We start from the raw sequence: 18,096 nt of genomic DNA, 5'->3' as shown, positions 1-18,096 counted from the left end.
CCCTGTCAGTGAAAACATTGTAGGCTTTTACAAAGGGCTCACTCGGCCCCAGGATTCAGTGAGTGCTACTGCCAGCAGGACTGTAGCACTCGGGGGTGCGTGGAACCACGGCTGCCCACAGGCCAGATGGGAAGGGCTCCCCCCAGCCACCTTCTCCGAACTAGGCCTTCCCAGCTGTCCCAGAGCCAGTTGTGGTGCACAGCAAATGGTGGGTTCTTTTTTTTTTAATGCACCCCGTGGCTGCTGTCCATCACTGGCTGGGGGACAGTGCCCTGCCTGGCTTTTGCAGGGGCCCCTGACTCGTGCACACCTTAGTTCAAGGCAGGTCGGGTGGGGGGCTTTCACCGCAGACACCATGTGCTCTGCTCCACCCTGCCCTTCTGTTAAAGGTATCCATGGGTCCTGTTTTCATGGGTCCCGGGAGGCCCTGAAGCTGGCCAGGGCATGTCCGAGGTGCCGCTTCTTACTTTGGCCACTTTTGGTTTCACTTCTCTTGCATTTCTGCATTCTTCTTCAAACTCTTCCCATGATTCCCATGTATCCCCAATAAAAACATTAGCCCCAAGTAGCCAGGGAGCCAAATGAACAGCCTCTGCCCAAACCTTTTGAGCTACCAGATCTGACAGATCCAATCCCCTGCTTTTAAGCATATCTCTCAGCGCTTTAAGCACCGGGTCCTCAGGCTTATTGATAGCATTACCCATCTTTCGGGTCTCGCTTACCCCGAACTTCTCGATTGGCCCCAATTTTTCTTTCTTTTCTTCTTTTCACCTTCCTTTGAGCGCCACGCTGGGCGCCAGTTGCTGGGGGTTCGAAAGAGCAACCCCCACGCAGTGATGATTGGGGATGAGTAAACGCGCTGTTCGCCAGCCCACACTGCCCCCAGTACCGGGGACAATCAGATGCAATGGGGAGCCTAGTCAAGCAGGGACTCATTTATTGCAGGTGTTACAGAGCTTATAAAGGCATCCGGAAATCCCCTTCCCCGCCCCCTGAGGGTGTATCTTAAGGATGGTCACGTGCTGATCATGCACTCCTCAGCAGTACAGAAGTATCCTTCAGACTTTTAAAACAAGTCAGGCCTCACCCCACAGTAACTTCCTCTTGGACCTCTGCAATGTGGGGCCTTTGGGTCCCCACATGGCTCCTCCCATTTGTTGTCAGGCCTGGGGTGCTAACAGCTCCCTACACTGGCTGATTCTGGGCTTTACCATTCTTTGTTGGTTTCCATGCCATGCTTACCATGATGATTTTGACATCCCTCATTCAACATTTGAGCATGTGTATTGTTAGCTTTCCAATCATGATGATGGTGACAAAATTCCTGACAGAAACAATTTGAGGGGAAGGATTTATTTTGATTCATAATTTCAGAGGATTCGTTCCATGGTTACTTGGCTCTGTAAATTTGGGCCTGTTGTGAGGCAGAATGTCATAGTAGTGGTGGGAGGAGCCAGAACCATAGTGATTCCATACAATAGTGGCCCTCCTATCATCATGGTAGATAGGAGGCAGTGAGAGGGGGAATATAGGAAGGGCAAAGCAGAGCCCCAAGGACATGACCCCAGTAACCTACTTTCTCTAGCAAGGCCAAGTTTCCCAGAACTTGTGGAAGACATGTCCAGAGAGGGCATGGATGCTCCTTCCTACTCGCATTGCCCTGTGCATCCTTCACATGTGTCCTTTGTAATACCTTCAATAATAAACTGGTATACCTAAGTGTTTCTTGTTTCTCCAAGTCTCTGAGTTACTCCAAGAAGTTAAACTCAACAAGATTAGAACCCCAATTTGTGGCCACAGATCAGATAACCTGGGGCTTGAGATTGACATCTAAGAATGGGGAGCAGGGGCAGTCTTGGGGACTGAGCCTTAGCCTATGGGTTATTGAGAACTGCACTGGATTATTCAAGCCCCCACTGGCATCTGATATTGCCAACCCACTTGCTTACTGCTGAGTAGAAACCTCCACACCTTTGAGGGTTACAGAAACCTTCCGTGTTATTTTTCCTGCACAGGTCCTGACATGTATTGACATGCTTTCAGATTTCAAATAAATGGCATTTCTCTGCTTTTGTCCTTAACTCAGTCCTTGTTTGTGTGAATCACCTGTACTGGTGTGCAGGATTCTACCTTATTTTTCAAAGCTATGTGTAGTTTTCCACTATATCACATACCAACATTTACTTGCCCTTTCTCCTCCTGATGGAAAACGGAGTTCTCAGCATATTCTTACAATAAGCAGTGTTGCTACAAACATCACATTCATGTCTCCCTGAGCACCTGTGAAGCATTTTAGTGTGATACATCCTTAAGAGGGAAATTACTTATGTCCTGGGATTCATGCATCTCCCACTTTACTGGGTACTGCTAAATTGTTCCACAAAGTGAATCTGTACTCCCGTCAGCACTTTCTTGGGGTGCCCATGTCTCTGCCTGCCCTGCATGCCTTCTGCTGCCACCTGAGAGGAGGATCAGAGTATCACATTGGGCTGTTCTGTGCATCTCCCTGGCAACAGAGGCTGCAAGGGCTGTCATGTGTTAAGGGTCATTGGATGGCCTCTTTGTGAACTACCTGTTCATGTCTTTTGCTACTTTTATATTGGATTGTCTTTTTTATTTTTAAATGTTTCTTCTGCCTTCTGAATATTAATCATTTCTTCGTTGAATATAGTACAAATAGTTCTTCCTAGTCTGCAGCCCAATTTTCTCTCATTTATGTTTTAATGTGTTTGTTCCTATAGAAGATTTAACAATTCAGTATATCCAATTATGTTAATCGTTTCCCTTATAATTTGTGCCTTTTTTGTCTTGCTTAAAAACACAGTTTTCATTACCCATAGTAATTATATTTTATGAAATTGCCACAGATGCCACATTAGTGAATAGTAAACAATTATTCCCAGGGGAAATATAGGATTCATCTCCTTCAAGCCTCTGGTCACAACCTTTTCTTCCACAGATCGATATAAAACTTCCTTTTATGTGTTTCTGTTTGAGGGTGCCTTATTTAATATGTATTGTTGATTTGTTAGCATTGACCTCATGGCTCACAGTGTGACTGTCATACATGGATGAAGCCATCCAGTGTTCATGTTCCCTGGAAGGTACATCACAGCTTCTTACACTCAGACAGCTTTTCAACCCAGTGCTCAGGGGACATTTATACAGTGAAATCACTAACAGAGAAACACAAACAAGACATCTGACACTAAATCAACCACAGAAATATAACATCTTATTATACTTGTTTACAGTGTATAAGAGCTGAAACCCAAAGGCAGCTCATTGTGTTGTTTAGCCTCAGCTGAAGACAAATGATTGGGGAGCTCAAGGACTCCACTGCTCTACATATATCTGAAAGTGATTACAAAAACTTGGGGGGTGCGTGCTAGATGATGCCTCAGTGGGTAAGAGTGTTTGTTCTGCAAGTGTGAGGACCTGAGTTTGAATCGCCAGCATCCAAGTAAAACCTGGGCATGGCTATACATGCCATGCCTGTAACTTCAGCATGGGATGGGGAAGAGGCAGCTCTTGGAGCTCACTGGGTAGGCAGCCTAGCCTAAATGAAAGCTTCTGTCTCAAGCCAGTAAGGAGGAGAGCAATAGAGGAAAGACATCCAATATCCTGCTGCGGCCTCCGCATACATGAACTCATGCTCACACTCATGCACCACATACACCTATACCACAGACCCATACAATCCACCCCCCCCGACACACACATGCTCAGCATGTCAGGTATTGATTCAGGTACTGATTTTGAAGTAAAAATGGATGAGAACAAATTCAAAATTCACAAATAGTGGGGAAGGTCTGTATTCTTCTGCCTCAAAGTTGCAGCTTGATTTTATGTTTTCATCTGAAAGTTTTAGAATTTTTTATTGCAGATTTATTGTTTTTAAGTTCTCGTTGGGGATGGTATGAAATAATTCATGTTCTGTATAGGTAAATGATGATCCTAGTAGTATTCATTGTGACTTGTCTTTTCCTGCTGATTTTTCATGTAACATGTTTCCTGGTTCTTTTTGTGAACTGTTCCACTCTTACACTGTTTTCCTACTTTTTATCAATTCTACCACCTTACTATTTTTATAACTAGTTAATTTTCTCAAATTCATCCACTGTACTGTGTCTATTGATAACTTAGTTTTACTGCTCTGAAACATTCAGCTTGCTGCTGGTAGGAGTGAGCACTTGGGTGTCCATCTTGCAGCCTGAATAGTGAGGGTTTCCCAAGGAGATAGCTGGAAATGTTCAACTTGAAAAGAGAATGCCAAATTACTTCCCATGGATGTCTTGGTGTTCACTCCCACTAGAAGTGTCTTACAGTCCCTGCTGACCCGCATCTTCAGTACTTGACTTTCTTATTTATAGATTTTTGCCTGTCTGACATGTAATCTTGTGATTTTAACATACATTTTTCAGCTATTACCAAAAGTGATCCCTTTTTACTTTTTAATTTATTTGATTGTGTGTTTGGATGTACCCATGAGTGTGTAGTGACACGTGTCGATCAGAGGAGTTGGTTCTCTCGTTCTACCATGTAGGTCTAGGGGATTGAACTCAGGTCCTTAGGATTGGCGACAGGTCCCTTACCTGCTGAACATTCTTACTAGCCCTGATAATTTTTTAAAAGATACTTATAACCATTCATGTTTCCTCTTTTGAGAATCGCTATTCATGTCTGCTGATGGTTTTTCTACCAGTCATTTGTCTTTTTTCATTCATATGAGGTTCGTCTTTTGTTCAGAAAATCCTGAAACCCTCTGAGAAATGTACATACAGTGTCTGAATATTAGTGAATATATATACCTGGGGGCTATATGACCAGGAACACAGTGCTAGACAGCAGAGAGACCTCCCTTTGAGTGGTTGATGAGAGTGGTCCAAGAGACTCCCAAAATAACAGGCTATTGCCAGAGCTCTTGGTTATCTCCAAGAACTAGAAGATAAGACCCTACTTCTGAAGATAGACATACTTCAGATACAGGGCTTAGAGCAATGGAGCAGGAACTAGAAGCCTTCGACCTGAAGTTTAGTCCTCATAATGCTAGATGATAATATGCAAACTGTGAAGGGAGAAAATCAATCAGTGGTCCAACCCAGCCCTGAAACCTAATAACCATAACAACCAGCACAGCAAACTACCTCTATTGGTACAGCAGCCATGTTATCTGGGGGGTAATCAATAGCTATCTAATTGGACTTAAAACCCTCTCAATGGAAGTGAACTCCTGGGTGGCACTATAAACACAGCCAAATACACATGGCTGGAGAGGACATACATCCAAGAGAAAAATCCTCTCTGTCATATCCCTAGATGAATGAAATTTCTTACATGCTAAATATGGGTCCTTATATACAGACAAGCATACCATACACCACTCATCAAAGAAGCTTCTTTTTCTTTATTTAAGCACTCTTTCTTTAATTGAATTTTTGTGAATTTCATACAATCTGTTTTGGTCATATTTAGACTTCCTCCCCTATCTGCATCCCCTCTTACTATCCCCTGCCTGATTTTGTATCCCTGTATCCCCTTTTGTGTGGCTCCATCTATTGGAGCCTGGTTAACTTACCCAGAGGCATACCCTTAAAGAAAACTGACTCTCCCTCTCCCAGATACTATGGGTTGCCAGTAGTCCTCAGCTTGGGTTGGAGCACCTTTCCTACCCACTCCCCACTTCTATGCTGGAAATTTTTGTCTGGCTTGAGCTTACATGGGTCTTATAAATGCTGTCACAATTGCTGTGAGTTCATATAAGTAACTGCCCATCTGTCAGAAAAACATTGTTTCCTTGTGGTCATCCACCATCTCTGGCTCTTACACTCTTTCTGTCCCTGCCTATCACAATGATCTCTGAGCCTTGGGAAGCAGAGATTTGATAGTATCCTATTCAGGGATAATAACTCTGTACTCTCTTATTCTCTACACATTGACCAGTTGTGGGTCTCTATGTTAATCACTACCTGCTGCATGAGTAAACCTCTCTGGTGAGAATTGAAAGATGCATTAATTATGCATATAACAATAAATCACTCCTAGGAGTCAAGTTAATATTATGTTAATTTAGCATAATGATAGAAGAAGGTTCTCTGCTATGGCCTGTGACCTGTCTATCCACAACTTCCTAGACTTGATGTCAGTGTCAGGTATGGGCTCCATCTTGTGAAGCAGGCCTTAAATCCAGTTAGAAAGTCATTGGTTACTTCTACAGCAGATGTGCCACTTACACAAGTGGGCTCATCTTGCCAGGTCAGTTGTTACAACTCGAAGGATTCACAGCTGGGCAAAGTTGATGATTACTTTTCTCTTCTGGTAGCATGCATAGTACCTTCCAGCACTATGAAATCTAGGCAGTAGAGATGAAGCTTTGATGTCAGTACCAGCTTGAATTCTCTCCTTGTTTGTTTTACAACTCATGTATGTAGTGTCTTAACAATAGGATTTTACCATCAAGTTCTGGTGGGTAACCAGGTGCAAAGGCAATATCCAATGTTGTTTGAGGGTCTATGGGAACCCTGGTCAACAGCTTCAAAAGAAGGAATCCATTCATAGCTTTGGGCTTTTATTTTGTTAGCCTATGGTGTCTGATAGGGGAAAATGTCCCCCTGTTGTAGGGTAACTCCTTTTAAACTCTTTTTTTAAGTATACACACACACACACACACACACACACACACACACACGCTGCTTTTAGGACTATAGCTCTAGTGTAGTTTGAGATCACGGATGGTAATGCCTCCAGCAGTTCATTATTGTTCAGATATTTTGTGTGGTTTCCTATCCTGAGTTTTTGTTTTGTTTTGTCTTGTAAAACTATTCCTGGAGAGATATGAACAACTGTCTGCTCACCCCAGATAGGGAACCAACAACAGACCAAATCCCACTTAGTGAACCAATGAGTTTTAATGGGGCTACATAAGAACATGGTTAAGGGCTTACTTACAGGAGCAGAGACAACAGCAGTATCAAAGCTCACCCTGCCATGGGTTGACAGTTTACAGAAGCAGGAAACCTGGCACATACTGCACAACCTACAGGCAGTTCAGCAGGCTGGAGAGTGTCCTTTCCAGATAGCTCAGTTGGTTTGAGCCTCTCTTTCAAACAGCTTGGCTTATCTCAGTTTCTTTCAGGCAGCTCAGCTAGTCTCTGCTTCTTCCTGTTTGCTTGGCTAGTCTGAGAGTACCCCTTGGCAGTTTTACATATGCTTGGGGATTGAGTAGCCTAGGAAGGAACCTGGTCAAATTCAGGTACTTCCTGAAGCTATTAAGTTGTTTACTTCTTGAATTTGAGGAGGTTCTCTGCAGGATGTAATATTTCTCCTCCCTCAAAATGTTCTGTAATTTATCTTTCTAAATTTAGAATATACTTCTTTTTTAACCTCCCTTTAGATAGTCTGTTTTTCACCTTTCTAAATTTAGAACATCTTGTTGTTTATCTCCCTTCAGGCATTCTGTTGTTTGTCTTCTTTCAGACATTCTGTTGTTTATTCCACTTCCTTCCAAGATGGAAGGTTTTTACCTGGAAGGAAATTGCCAGGCAACATGTCTCTATATGAAATTTAAGATATTTCTAATTTTTGTGAAGAACTATGTTGGAATTTTAATGGCTATTGCATTGAATCACCATTGTAGGTTGCTTTTGGTAGGATGGTCATTTGCACAATATTAATCCTGCTGATCCATGGTATGGGAGCTCTTTCCATCTTCTGATATCTTCTTCCATTTCTTTCTTCACTGTCTTAATTTTTTTATTGCACATGGTCTTTCAGTTGCTTGTTTAGATTTATTTTAAGATATTTCATGTTTTCTGAGGCTATCATGAATGGGATTGTTTCCTTCATTTCCTTCTCAGTATATTTGTTGACATTACATAGAAAGGCTGCTGATTTTTGTATATTTTGTATCCTGCTAGTTTGATGAATGTGTTTATCTGCTCTAGGAGTATTTTTCAGGTGGAGTCTTTAGGATCTTTTATGTACAGTGTCATATCATTTGCAAATAAAAATACTTTGATTTCCTTTACAGTTTGTATCCCTTTTATCTCCTTTACTTGTCTTATTGCTCTAAGACTTTAAACACAATGTTTAACAGGAATGGAGAAAGTAGACATCCTTGTCTCATTCCTGATTTTAGTGGAAATGCTTTTGAGTATTTCTCCAGTTAGTATGATGTTAGCTGTGAGCTTGTTGTATATTGACTTAATGATGTTTTGATATGTCTCCTGTATCTCTAGATTCCCCATGCCTTTTATCATGAATGTATGTTAGATTTTTGTCAAAGGCCTTTTCTGCATCTAATGAGATGATCGTGTGGTTTCTGCCTATTTATATGACAGATTATGTTTATTGATTTATGAATCCCTACATTTCTGGGATGCTTGACCATGGTGGACAATCTTTGTGATGTGTTCTTGCATTTGGGTTGTGAGCATTTTATTGAGAATTTTTTATCTATGTTCATCATAGATAAACATAGATACTGCTAAATTTGCCTATAATTTTCTTTTTCTGTTCAATCTTTGTCTCATTTGGGTATCAGGGTAATATTAGCTTCATAAAAAGAATTTAGAAGTATTCCTTCCTTTTCTATTTTATGGAATAATTTGAGAAATACTGGTATTAATTCTTCTTTGAAGCTCTGATAGAATTCTGTGCTGTATTCATCTGGTCCTGGGTGTTTTTTAGTTGGGAGATTTTTTTGAAATCACTGCTTCTATATCATTGGTTGTTATGGGTCTATTTAAGTTGTTTATAACATCTTGGTTTAATTTTGGTAGGTCATACATATCTAGAAATTCATCCATGTCTTTAAATTTTTTCAGTTTAGTGAACTATGTTTTAAAGTACTTTCTTGTGATTCTCTGAATTTCCTTAGGGTCTGTTGTAATGTTTCCCTTTCCATCTTGGATTTTATTAATTTGGGTCCCCTTCTCTCTTTTACTTTTGGTTAATTTGGGTATAGGTTTGTCAGTCTTTTTAATCATTTTGAAAAGCGAACTCTTTGTTTTGTTGATTCTCTGTATTTTTTTTTTTGTTGTTCATTTCTGTTCTATTACTCCAGACCTGATTTTGATAGTGTCTTCTTGTCTACTGTTTTTGGACAACAGATGTTCTTGCTTTTCTAAAGCCTTCAGGTGCATCTTTAAGTTATTAAGATGAGACATCTTTAATTTCCTCACCTAGGCACTACTATAAACTTTGCTCTTAGGACTGCCTTCATTGTGTCCCATAGATTTTGGTATGTTGTGTTTTCATTTTCATTCAATTCCAGGAATTTTTAAATTTCCTTCTTGATTTCTTCCTAGAACAAATTTTCATTCAGTAGTATGTTGCCTAGTTTCCTTGAGTTTGTGCATTTTCCCACATTTCTATTGTTGTTGATATCCACCTTTATTCCTTTGTGGTCAGATAAGATACAGGATATTAGTTCACTTTTCTTAAATTTGTTGAGACTTGCTTTGTGTCCTAATGTATAGTCAATTTTGGAAAACCTTCCAAAGATTGCTTCCAAATCCATAGATTGCTGAGAACAAAGTGTATTCTTTGGTGTTTGGGTAGAATGTTCTGTAAATGTCTGTTAGGTTCATTTGGTTTATTTCATTTAACTCCAGGGTTTCTCTGTTTGGTTTTTGTCTAGATGATCTGTCTATTGGTGAGAATGAGGTATTGAAGTTACCCACTATCACTGTGTTGGAATCAATCTGTAATTTTAGATCTAAGAGTGTTTCTTTAATGAAATTGAGTGCCCCTGTGTTTGGTGCATGTAAGTTTAGGAATGTAATTTCTTCTTGGTGGATTTTCCCTTTAATGAATATGAAATTTCCTTCCCTATCTCTTCTGACTAGTTTTAGTTTGAAATTCATTTAATCAGATAGTAGAATAGCTAGGCCTGCTTGTTTCTCAGTTCCATTTGCTTGGAATAGCTTTTTCCATCCTTTTACCCTAAGGTGGTGTGGAGCATTGATGTTACGTTTCTTGAAGGCAAAAAAATATGAAATGCTTCACAAATATGCATGTCGTCTTTGCTCAGGGGCATGCTAATCTTCTTTGTATGTTCCAACTGTAGTATGTGTGCTGCTGAAGTAGGCACCACATTTATATTCTTATTCTATCTGGAATTGATTTCATGCATGATGTATAAACAGCTATTTATTGTATTGTTTATTGAATAGCCCATTCGTTCCATTAAAATGGTGTTTTGTCTTAGTGGTCACACATCAAATTCTAATATTTATTTGCATCCTTTTCTGCTAAGTACATCTTTCTCTTTCTGCCACATAATTATCCTTGGTATCTGCAGGGTATATCTGAAGATGCTCAAGCAGACTATAAAATGCTACAATGTTTGCTTGTATCCTATACAATCCTCATGTAGACTTAAAATAACGCAATACCTAACCCAATATAAATACTATGCAAATAATTACTGTATTGTTTAGGGGCTAATGACAAGGAGAAAAAAGTTCATGTATGAGGTGGGTGAGAAGGCTTAGTTGGTAAAAGTGTTTTACCAACACTGACACCTGAGTTCCATCTGAAGAATTCATGATAGAAGGAGAGAATCAACTCCCAAAGGTTGTCTTCTCATCTCTGCATATACATAACACACACTCACCTGCACTCAAATACACCCATGATGATCCTAAATGGTGGGTTGAATTTGTAAATATGTACTCCATGGACACTAAGGACTGACTGGTTCCACACTGTCATAATTGTTATTACTATAGAGTCTCTTGCTAAACACCAGAATGTTTCCTCATCTTTGTTCTAAATCTGAGTACTACCTCTTTTCATTGCTAATATGAATTGCATCTTTTTAAGAGTGCTCCCTGATTCTTGACGGTGTATGAGAATGCAATTCTGCATACTTATATCTAACTACACTAGTCAACCTTTGTTCTAAATCCTAACCATTTGAACATGTGTCTGAGTTTCTGTATAAAAAAATCACACTCTAATTTGAATGCTTTAGGTGTTCATGTTCAGTGTCTGGAGCCTCCTGCTCAGGTTGAATAGGAGTGATAAAGCAGCAGCCATGGCCTTCTACATGTTTGCTGTAGGGTTTCTTGAGTTACATGAACTCCCATTCATTTCTAGTGTCTTAGAAAGCATTTTAGGGACTGAAGAGATGGCTTAACAGTTAAGAGAACTGGTTGTTCTTGCAGAGACCCTAGGTTCAATTCCCAGCATCCACATGGTGACTAACAACCATCTAAAACTTCAGTTCCAGGGAATCTGACCCCTCTTCTGACCTCCATGAGCACCACATGACACAGGCACACCTGTCTGCATGCAGGCAATATATTCATACACATAAAATAAAAATAATAAATAAAAAATATCTTAGAAAACCTTTTATACTATTTTGAAAAAATCAACTGCTGTGTTACATATACTGAGGTGATGGCATAGTTTTTTCTTATTTGATAGGGTGGGTTTCATTAATAGATTAACTTACATAAAAACTAAACTTAATTTGGTTCCCAGCGCCCATGTCCTGTGACTCACAACTGCTTGTAACTCCAGCTCCAGGGTCTCCAACACCTTCTTAGGCCTCCTTGGGCACTGCACAAATCTCAATCTCAAAATCTCTCTCTCTCTCTCTCTCTCTCTCTCTCTCTCTCTGTCTCCCCACACATATACATAAATAAAAAAATAAAAATAACTTTGAAAATAAGCCAATTATCCCAATGCAAGCTACATAATGTGCCACTGATTTTGATGTCAGTATTTACTTATTTTTCCTTTCAGAATTCATAAATTTAGGTTAACTTTTTAAATAGTGTATTAAAGATAGAAGCTTATTATAATCACAGTAGTTTTAGATATTCAGAATTTGTTTAAAAATATTTTGCATATAGATGCATATGCATGAACACAAAGGCACATACATGTGTATACCGATACAGAGAGAGTTCTTGCCTATTTATGATATGTCCTTGGTTGTTAGAGAAGTGGCAAATAGTTTTCTTTAAAACTTTAGAGAACGGTGGGGCTGGAGAGATGGCTCAGTGATTGTGAGCACTAGCTGCTTCTACAGAGGACCTGGGTTCAGATTTCAGCACCCATATGGCAGGTAACAATCATCTGTGACTTCAGTTCCAGGGGATTCAACACCCTCTTCTGACCACTGAGGGTATCATGCAACACAGGTGCACTTACATAGATGTAGGCAATGCACTCATACATTTAAAATAATAAAATATGTTTATTAAAAACTCTAGAGAAACTGTAAGAAAATAATTAGCCTGTGTATTACAGTTACTTACACAGGATACAGTTTGAGAGTTTATAGCAATAGATTGAAAGCTAAAAGTGGTACCTTCAGAGGGCCAAGGAGAGGTTTTCAATTCACAGATAAAGTGTCCTTCTGCTCGCTGCAGTGTGTGCACTCCCTCATGGTCCTCAAAGACAGTGAAGCATCATTGAGTGGAGAATGCATTTATGTGAGGAGCAGCTCTGTCCTGTTGAGGTGACATTTGCATTACTGATGGTGCCACTGTGGTCAAAGCAAGACCAAAATTCCTTTACATTTAGCCATCTTGAAGAGGATGTTTTGCAGCCTGAAAGAATTGCTGGCCTAGATCCTCTCAAGCATCACTCACCTTCTTTATATGACAGCTTAAATTTAGCTCTTTTCATAGGATCTGAACCCATGCCATCCAGAAGGACTTCTCTACCCAGCCACTTCCTTCTACAGAAGCAAATGGCACTCCATGTTTGTTCCAGAGTTTCTAATCACTGGAAAAAAACGTATGGAAAATAGAAGTCACGGATTTCACAATATGCATGCATATCCATGCACACACACACACACACACACACACACACACACATACATGCACACCTTGATTATACTATCAAAAATGAGAGGTTTGTTCTGTTTTGTTTTACTAAATCTTTTTTCTGCATTGCTTTGTGTGAACATGAAAGTGAGTTTTTCTCTTTATTGTTGGAAATGTGTGAATTAAATACATTGTTTCCATCTATTCTTAACTTAAAATACAGAAGAGTACAATGAGATAACCCATAAATTTTCAAACAGCATTTAGCTGTCATTTGTTTTGAACACGCTATTTTACTGTAGAGTGGTAGAAGATATAGACTCTGCTATCCTCTTAGGCTGAAAGCTTAAATGTTCTGCGTTCCTACCACCAGGGTCTGAAACTTCACCTTTTTTAAGCTAGCAAATCATCCTATTCCTGTTGATGGTTACTTCTCTGGTTCAGAGACAAGGAGCCTAACTGCTCACAGGCAAAGCTCTGACTGGAATGGCTGGTCTGTGTCTGCGTCTCATGCCCCGTGGTCTTGGGTAAAGCTCCCATCATGGATGCCTACATATGCAGTGAGCTACTTTACAGAGGAGGAACACTGAGCTTAGGGAACTTGTGCCTTTGCAGTAAACTCTGTGTGTGTGTGTGTGTGTGTGTGTGTGTGTGTGTGCATACGCATGTATATGTGTGTGATGCCTATATGTATGTAAGTCACCCATGTCATACAATGCCCATGGAGAACAGAAGAAGGCATTGGATCCCCTGGAACTGGTTGTTAGCCACCGTGTGGGTGCTGGGATTTGAACCTGGGCTTTAGAACAGCCAGTGATCTTAGCCATCTCTCCAGCCCAGCTTACACTTTGTTTAGGGCACATGTCACTTCCTCCTTCCCAAAGTTCTTCCTCTCAAGCTTGGTTAATGCAAATACAGTCCAGGAAATGAACTGCACAAAATAGTCAAGGTCTTAGCCAGCAGGAGCTTGTAGGTATACCCATACCCATGGCAGACTGCCTTTCCCAGCACAGCTCAATAATCATCAGGTAAGAATCCATGGCCAGTAGCAGGCATCACAGAGCAGTAACAATACAGGGAGCAGGCTGGATAATCTTGATAAAGCCCATTCCATCCCACATCACCTCCATTTCACATTGTGCACCTTAAATGACACCTTGACTGATAATGGCCTCCTATGGAATTTCTTTCATTATTCAGAGAAAGAAAACGTATTGGAAGAGGAAACATAGTAAATGAGCTGGTGAAAAGGAATGTAAGAGCTTGTCTTCTGTTCAAGGATATTCCCAATATGCAATGGAATCAAAGTCCTGAACTCTTAAATCAAAGTCTTGACACATAGGCATCTGTTCTCATTTCTGATACCAGTCTCTGGCAATTACATTATTAGAATCCAGAATTTACTTGGAGTATTTTTTATCTGTAGAATTTGTTCTATATGTGATAGCCTTAATTTTATTAGTGTTAATACCTTTAGAGTTAAATATGCAGAATGTCCAGTCTTGGTATCAACAGCAGTATGGATGTTGATTTCCACACTTGCCATTTCAACTGACCTTGTAAAGGGATTTTACAGACTGTAGATTTCAGCACTTGTGGAGACATTCTGATAAGGCTGCCAAGGGGTAAAGTCATTACTTAAGCCAGAAAGGAATTCTGGAGTAACAAACACAATTCCAGTGGTGTGCAGTTAGAAAAAAGCCAAACACTGAAACAGCTATGGGGGGGGGTCTTTTTGGCATATGTTTCAAATAAACACACTTTGTGAGACTTAAAGCGGTGTTTGAGAATGCATATTCACATGAAAGGTTATGATTTGTGTTCCTTTTATGTGAGTAGTTTTATTTGGTTTCTAGTGGAAATATATGCAAAATTAGTGTTATTTTCAGAAAGATTTTCTTTCCTATGACAATGGAACATGTGGGCATTAAAGTTGAAATTTCCAAGTACCTTTTCAGTTTGTAGCTATGCTATATTGACAGATGTCACTGTTTTAGTTATAATTTTGAATTATTCTCTGAGAGATGTAAAATATATAATGCAAAGTCCCATATAATCTTCCAGAGTCCTCAGTGGTGCATCTTTAAGGTGAAAATGGTGATTTCATTGGAGAAATGCCCTCTTCCGCAGGAGTTTGTTGGGGATCCCAGTCCCTGAAGTATGATGGGTCTAGAGATGGGACTAACAGGGACCATCAGAAAGTCTCAAAGTCAAGGTCATAGGGAGGGATGGCTCCCCTATGCCTCCAGCTCTGATCAGCATCATGAGCACCAGACCCACTTTTCCAACCATTCTCTAACATTTTTGTGTGATAGCCCCCCTCCATGACAATTCAGTCTGTCCATGTCCAACTACACTGGTTAGGAGTGGTCATCCCCGATGACCCCCTAGTCTTGGGGCTGGTATCTAAAATTCACATGCACTAGGATCACTTCCTGCCATCTCTTCCTCATCCCAGTCTCTCCACTGCTCCTGATCAATAAATGCCTATGCCCAAACATTGTCTCTGTCCCTCCTCTGTGAGCCCTGGTTTACACCCCTCTCCAATAGCACATTACTAGTCATTTTTGTTTTCAGACTTTCAGTCAACAGATATTTACTGAGCATTGCTGACCGCTTAGATTCTATGCTGTGCCCTGCAAAGTTACTTTCCTAATCACTTGTAAAAGCAAATTGAATTATTACTTTCCCAACATCACATATTTTCAGTGGTAACCCATTACCTACAAAATATAGTCCAAGTTCCTTAGCCTCTCTCTACTGCTTCCTTTTCCAACTGTTCAATGACCCAGCTTCCATCCTTCTCCATCTTTAATTTTTTAGGAGTAGAGAGGGTATATAAGATGGCCATAGCAACTTTGTGCAGCCTGTTGAGGGAAATTTGCTAAGCTCTTCTACAAACTGAAACAAAAAATTTACAAGGAGCCTCTGCCCAAGATGGTATAACAAGGGACTGATTTCCCTCCTTCCTGAAGCAGCCCCCCAAAAAACAAAATAAATGAAAACCTCAAATATTGGTCAGTAAAAGACTGTGATCCCTGAAAGATGGTCAGCAAATGAGGGGAGTCCAACAGTCCCCTCCTCAGTTGTCTTCCTGGAGAAAGGTCTTGGTGCTGGGAAAAGGAGCTTTCCCTCTTACACTCCTGAGTTGGGGAGACAGAACTGAAAATATGAGGTGGCTAAGACAGGGACAGAGTTCTCCGAAGGGAGTACCAAAGAGAGAATCATTGCACAGAGAACTTGGGACCTACAAAGTCTTGCTCAAGGTGTGAATACTGTTAGTGTATGTTGGGGAAGAAACTGCTGCTGTCTGGGGAAAGAGCTGCCCAAAAGGATTAGAGACACAGAGCCCGCACTCACAAGGGCCTGGGAAGAATGTCTATTCCCCACTGTATAGAGGTCCCTGAATATTCTTACCTCAGGGGTGGGGAATAATGAGCCCTAGACGGAGCACTGTTTCTGTTCTGCCTGTCAGAAATGGGGACCCTCGCATAAGAAGGGTACTGGAGACTCAGAGTAGCAAAAGCTAGGCAGTTTATTTTATGACTTTGCAAAGCCAGGCATCAGCCTAGAGTGGCAGGCACACTGACTGAGTGTAGAGAACAGTTTTTTGTAGCCCTAATGCAGGTTTCTTTCCTCATTGGCTGAAAATCAGAAGAGTACAATCTTACACATCATCTGGGTCATATTTCCCTCTGCCACTTACCTTTGGTTTTTTCCTCAGCAAAAAAACAGCGTGTGAATTCGTCTCTATATTGTGCATCCTGTTTATTTTAAAGCTTATTGGGTGCATGGCCTTGTCAGAGCTTAGGCAAATTTGGCTGTTAGTAACATTTAGTTTGGGTGTGGGTAGTTAGACTAGCAGAGTTTAGGTGGTAGATTTGCTAGACTAGCAAACTCTAGCAGGGGTCCAGTGTTTTCTGTTTATATTTGGATCCAAGCTGGCTTAAGGCACTCTTGATATTGAGCCTTATTTATTTATTTATTTATTTATTTATTTATTTATTTATTTTTTATTTATTTATTTGGTCTTTTTGAGACAAGGTCTCCCTGTAGCCCCAGCTGTCCTGGAACTCCCTATGTAGACCAGGCTGGCCTTGAACTCACAGAGATCAGCTTGCCTCTGCCTCCTGCTGGGATTAAAGGCATGCACCACCACGCCCAGCTTAGCCTTATTTTTTTATTTCTTATATTGCCTAATAGACCTTACAATCAAGATTCATTTCTGTGCCTTCACATTTATATGCGGCTATATAACAATGAGAACATGTTGAAATGCCGTGAGTTAAATTTGCCCTCCATAGTGTCATCATAATCATACCCCTTTACGCTTTCAGAAGTTGACCTTGAGAACCAATGAACAGGTACTAAGGAAGGGAACTGGGCAATGACTTCTGTAGTCACAGGCAGCTTACAAGAGAATGGGAAAGGTCCTAGAGGATGTTACAGATTAGAAAACACTGGCCCATGCATACAGAAAGGGCTCCAGGAATGCTCCTGGACTACCCAGTCATGTGGACACCCCCACGTATGCACAATGTGTGCTATGGAGGGAAGTGAAGTATCGTCTACCTCCTCTAGAGGATGATTAGATGATTAGATGAGATGATTATTGTCCCCGACCGCTTTCCATCTCGCCGGCAAGAACGACGCGGGAGGACAAGTCAGGATCCTTCTGCAGCAGTTTATTGTATGCGCATCTTACACTCTTAGAAGCTTAAAGACCGAAGACGCCGAGAAGCGGGAGAGCGGTTGCTTATATAGTCTAAAGGTCCCATCTATGACGTATAAGAAGCGGATTGGTTGCTGGAGATCACGCCACGGGAGGAGGCGAGGGAGAGCAGGCTCTTGTGCACGCCCCTTATGGGCGCAGCAGGATGTTTACTGTTAAGAAGGTCCGGATACCGGCGCCATCTTGTAATGGCGGCGGAGGCTGTGGCTCTCCACACACATCATGGCTTTTGGTGGTGACAACCTTGTGCATGTCAGGATGCTGAGCAGCATCTGGCCATCTGACCACTGGATACCAGAAACATTTTTCACCCTAGTCATGAGAAAAATGGCCAAAAGTCCTCTGGAAGGCAGCCACTCTGGGCAGGAATACTTTTATGAGAGAAGCAAAATGATAAAGTTGATGAGTATACATAGTAGGAGTAGACTTAGAGAAGTTTCATCTGCCAGTAAATATAACAGTTGCTTCCAGATTCCACTATTCTAAATAATAATACAATATTTGTATTTTATTATTTTCAAGCAAGAAGCTAACCCTTAACCTAACCCTAATTATTAACATGATCATAGCCTA

At 40.7% G+C, this 18,096-nt stretch overlaps 1 protein-coding gene and 1 non-coding gene across 2 annotated transcripts in view; one reads left to right on the top strand and one right to left on the bottom strand.

Annotated features, from left to right (window-relative positions):
• Fam189a1 (family with sequence similarity 189 member A1) overlaps positions 1–18,096 on the top strand; it is a 530,618-nt gene that overhangs the window by 474,520 nt on the left and 38,002 nt on the right. The gene's annotated exons all lie outside the window — the stretch shown is intronic.
• Positions 9,989–10,093, bottom strand: LOC115067266. The gene has a single exon (XR_003846689.1). It is a non-coding gene; the product is annotated as a U6 spliceosomal RNA (small nuclear RNA).

This window comes from Nannospalax galili, unplaced genomic scaffold, assembly GCF_000622305.1.
Source record: "Nannospalax galili isolate Female #2095 unplaced genomic scaffold, S.galili_v1.0 scaffold685, whole genome shotgun sequence".
Lineage (NCBI taxonomy): Eukaryota > Metazoa > Chordata > Mammalia > Rodentia > Spalacidae > Nannospalax > Nannospalax galili.
This window is presented reverse-complemented; position numbering and strand designations above follow the sequence as displayed.